Source organism: Apis dorsata, unplaced genomic scaffold (genome assembly GCF_000469605.1).
Source record: "Apis dorsata unplaced genomic scaffold, Apis dorsata 1.3 scaffold_44, whole genome shotgun sequence".
Classification (NCBI taxonomy): Eukaryota; Metazoa; Arthropoda; class Insecta; order Hymenoptera; family Apidae; genus Apis; species Apis dorsata.
In genome coordinates, this window is record NW_006263346.1 from 483,863 (window position 1) to 488,998 (window position 5,136).

The 5,136-nt window shown below is 35.8% G+C and overlaps 1 long non-coding RNA gene across 1 annotated transcript; it reads left to right on the forward strand.

Moving 5' to 3' along the window:
• The first annotated feature begins 3,185 nt into the window (after nucleotides 1–3,185).
• Nucleotides 3,186–4,819, forward strand: LOC116186528. Its single transcript, XR_004151538.1, has 2 exons — nucleotides 3,186–4,278; nucleotides 4,569–4,819. It is a non-coding gene; the product is annotated as an uncharacterized LOC116186528 (long non-coding RNA).
• The last annotated feature ends 317 nt before the right edge of the window (nucleotides 4,820–5,136 follow it).

Consider the following 5,136-nt stretch of genomic DNA (forward strand, 5'->3'; position numbering starts at 1 on the left):
AGGCAAAACGAAACGACTAATTCATTAGAGATTCATGCAACAAATTCACGCTTCATCCCTCTCGGTTGCATATCAGATTAATCGCGTCTTATCAGATTAATTCAGCAACAGGGACGAAAACATTCTTGCCCGATAGGCAATTAGGAAGAGTATTCCGATGCTTTCGAGCGGAACGTTGTAACGATAGTCGGAGGCAGACTCGACGGGTGTCATTAATCCCCCTCGTGGCTCGTCCGTCTTAATTAGCACATCGACCAGCGGCTGGAACGACACGCGAGCACCGCTTTTCCGGGGATGCACAATTTTCGCCTCCTCCCCCGCGAGGAAAAGACAAAAGCTTTGTTTCTCTTTTTTTTCCCTTTCCCCTTCCCTCCCTTTTTCTTTTCCCTTTTTCTATCGTTGCGCTACCCACGGCGTTTCACCCTCTAATGACTGGCCTTGTTATCGCGAGCTCACGTCCACTTTGCTCACGTTCGACGTTGTATTCTGGAAAATATAAAATTCCTGACGAAATTACTTTATCGGTCGTGGTGGAGTTTAAGGGAGGGGAAGATTAAGAGGATAGGGATTCTTCTTGGTGGATGGAAGCGACGTCTCTGATCCACAATCGTTTTATTTTTGTGCTGGAATGAGTAGTTTTTTTGGAGAGAGAATTGCAATAATACGATTTTCTGTTAAAACTTTATAAAATTTTTGTGCTAAGAAAGAAGGATTTTTGAAAGAGGAATTAAAAAATTCTTATTACTTAAATTAAATTACTATGATGATTAAATTTAGATTGCGTGAACTGTTTTTAACAGTTATTTATTAACGTTCGAAGGTATAAATTATATTTTCGCATTGTTATACGTGTTTCATATGTCTATTTCTCTATTATTAGCGTTATATTTATTTTAAATTAATGGAAACAAGCAACGCAACGTGAAATGAAAATATGATTGTTAATCATGTATAATTCCTTTCGATAAAATAATCACGAGGAGGGAACTAAATGCATTTCATATCTCTAAGCATTATAAAATTAAACGATTCATATATATTGTATTTATTCGCTAAATTAGTTTCGCGAAATTACCGATCTATATTAGTTCCATATTTCTATTTTCAATTAATTAGATATATCGAGCTGATCGTTAATTATTAACAAATTCTATTCGTGCCACGTTTCGAAATTTTCGATAGCTATTTATTTTCTCGCAAATATTATTCTTAATCTTCGAATTATTTATTTATTTTGCGAAAATGTCTAAAAATCGAGAAAAATTTTAAAATATCCAATTATTGTCGTAAGCTCGAGCTATATATGTATACAAATGCATAATATATTCGTAGAATACTTTTAAAGAATCGATTACAAAGACTAAAAATTGACACATAAATATATCAATCGAGATTTATTTATTAAGTTACAAACCATTGAAACAGAAATAAGAGAGAGAAATAGAACACAGATGTGATGGAGATATCTCGGTTTACGAATGAGAATATAAATTCTATACGAACTTTCACGAATATAATACTCTAAATATAATATTCTACCATCTATTATATTCCATTACGTGTAACAATATATTTCGCTATAAATTATTCTTGTTAGCCCCTGAAAGACCCACCTTATACACCCACTCATCTTGTAAATATTATCTTATACAATTATACCATAAAGATTTAACGCTATTTACAATATTCGTGTACTATTTTACGAATTTATACAATACTTAAAAACTCGATATAAAAAGAACGTTCTATTAGGAATAATTTTACAATTACACGCTTACATGAGATACAAAAAAGTCGTGAATAAATAATTAATCACATCGATCCCTTTCAAACCGCAGAAAAAAAAAGTTAAAAAAAAAAAAAAAAAATAAAAGAAAGAAAGAAATCCCAATCGATCGATCGTTACGTAAGACAGGAAGAGATACACACCGACACGAGAAATATTCCATTATCGAATTCGCGCGCAGCAAAGCTCGTTGAAGCGTGACGGGGCGTGCAACCACGCGGATTTACTTGCGGCCGAGTTGTTACGCCGACCGGAAACCCGGGAGCCGGGCCTTCGAAATTGCACGCGCGCCCATTTTCGATCCTTTTCGAAAGAATATGGCCCGGTTGTGCGCGGTGTCCCGAAAACCGGTGTCGCGAGTGGACCAGCGAACCTAAGCGGTTTTGCATCGTTCGAGCGTAGCCGCGCGTGAAAACGCGAGCCCCGCCAATTAGGCCGCGTTTTCAATCGGCCGCGTGCGTTTATTAAAATCCAACGTTCAATTAGTTTGAAAATACGAAGTGGCAAGAGATATTGAAGAATATATCGAAGATGGAGGTCATGTTAATCTCTTCTTCGCGATGAAATCGAATATACGCGATCGATCGTCGATTTTGGCCAACAGCCATTAAATATACGCGACTGAACGTCGATTTTGGCCAACAGCCATCGAATACACGCTATTGATCATCGAGTTTGGTCCATAATTACCGAATAGGTATTATCAATCGTCGATTTTAGTCAATCATCCACCGAATATACGCCGATTTTAGTAGGTAATCGTTGAATACGCACGATTGATCGTCGATTTTGGCCACTAACCATTGAATATACGCCACTGATCGTCGCTTTTGACCAACAGTCATCGAATACATGCGATTGATCATCGAGTTTGGTCCATAATTACCGAATAGGTATTATCAATCGTCGATTTTAGTCAATCATCCACCGAATATACGCCGATTTTAGTAGGTAATCGTTGAATACGCACGATTGATCGTCGATTTTGGCCACTAACCATTGAATATACGCCACTGATCGTCGCTTTTGACCAACAGTCATCGAATACATGCGATTGATCATCGAGTTTGGTCCATAATTACCGAATAGGTATTATCAATCGTCGATTTTAGTCAATCATCCACCGAATATACGCCGATTTTAGTAGGTAATCGTTGAATACGCACGATTGATCGTCGATTTTGGCCACTAACCATTGAATATACGCCACTGATCGTCGCTTTTGACCAACAGTCATCGAATACATGCGATTGATCATCGAGTTTGGTCCATAATTATCGAATAGGTATTATCAATCGTCGATTTTAGTCAATCATCCACCGAATATACGTCGATTTTAGTAGGTAATCGTTGAATATGCACGACTCATCGTTGATTTTGGCCAACAATTACTGAATATATGCGATTGATCATCGATTTTGGTCCATAATTATCGAATACGCATTATCGTTGATTTTATTAATCAACCAGTTATCGAATATACACGACCGATCGTCGATTTTAATCGACAATCGTCGAATACACCGTGATTAATCATCGATTTCAATCCATAACTATCGAGTATGCATTACCAATCGCCGATTTTAATCGATAGTTACCGGATGCACGTGATTAATCACCGATTTCAATCCATAACTATCGAGTACGCATTACCAATCGCCGATTTTAATCGATAGTTAACGGATACCCGCGATTAATCATTCATTTCAGTCCATAATTATCGAGTGCGTATTATCAATCGTCGATTTTAGTCGAGAACGACCGAATAAACACGATTTATTGTCGACTTTGTATTATAGTTCGTAACTTCCAAATAAACACGAGCGATCGTCGATTTCAGTATACGTACGAACGCCGAGGCGAGCAGGTTAAATGTATAAATTGTTTGTCGGATCGATGTTGATTTGTTCACGGTTTGCATTGTGAAGCGTTCTTAAATGAGAAACGAGCCTCCCGTGTTAATTGGTACAGGCGAGCGTTTCCGGTCGATAGCGTATCGCGATTGGACCGTGCCGCATCTATGAAAATTCGTGTTCTTTTTTTTCTCTCTCTCTCTCTCTCTCTCTTTTTACTTTCGATTGCTTTTCCCTTCGTGTAGCGAGGGCACGTTTGATAATTCACTCGTTAACGATGAAAAAAAACGATTGTTCCAGGGCGAAAATGGGTTAGAACGAGCAAATAGTTCGCGGGGGAAGCGAGGATTTCAATTGTTTGACGCGATTCCGCGTTTCGAATAAATTGACGGATTTTTCTGTAAGTGTTGTTACGAAAACGCGAATTTTGATTGCTCGAGCTTGCTTTAACGAACCGGGACCAGTGACCCAGTCACTGGAATTTCGTGAGCGCCAATTTGGGATGAAAGTTTGACGTTGGAATTATATAATTAATTTATATAAGAAATTTTTTAGGAAAGAATTTTTATATACCTATAATGCACTGGTGCTCGTCGATAAATTACGGTTCATAAATAAGGATTTCCATCAAATGGTATGGTGAGTTCATTGGAATTTTGTAAATTTGCCAAACCGCAGAAATTGCACTCGATAAATTAACTTCAATATCTGAATCAATATTTTCTCGAAACAGTGTTTATTCAAAATTATTTTTATCCTCAAAATCTTCATATTGGATTAGTTTTTATAAAGAATCAAGTTTGAAATTACACGTGATTTTATTCATAAGTTTATTTCGAATTAAATTTTGTTTCGAGATAATTTATTTATTTTACAATGTTTGTATATATTAATAATTTTTTTATTAACGAATTTTTTTTACGTTTCAGTGAAACAGAAACAAAGGTTCGTAATTCATCATATTCAATCGTGTACTATTATTCCTTTAACCTATATACGACTGGATTACGTACATTTACTTTCACTTCATTTTAACTAATAACAAGAAACAATAATTAATTTCCGGTATTAACAAGAATAGAAACAGGAATGACCTAGTGAATCCCTTTCCTTTGTACAACCATGTAACAAATTAAACAAGTTAGCTGTAACAGGCAATGTTCGAGATATCCTGCTCGAGGCAAGTTACATTTCTTGTACAATTGTAACAACTTGAATCTCAACTTGTGCCATGACACTAAACGTATAATACAATTATTTAGTTGTAGTAAAAAGTATAGTATGCCTGAAACTTTTTTCTTTTTTGTCTAATAGAAAAGTTTAAACGATTTTCTAAATTATAAACAAAAGTAATGGATAAATAATTGTTTCTAATTTCTATCAATTATAGCGAAACGATATTATAATATTGCACAAGTGTATCGTATATTTCTTATTTAAAACTCGACGTGGAAATAAAAATTGATATACGTTAATTAACAATTCATTATTACAGCA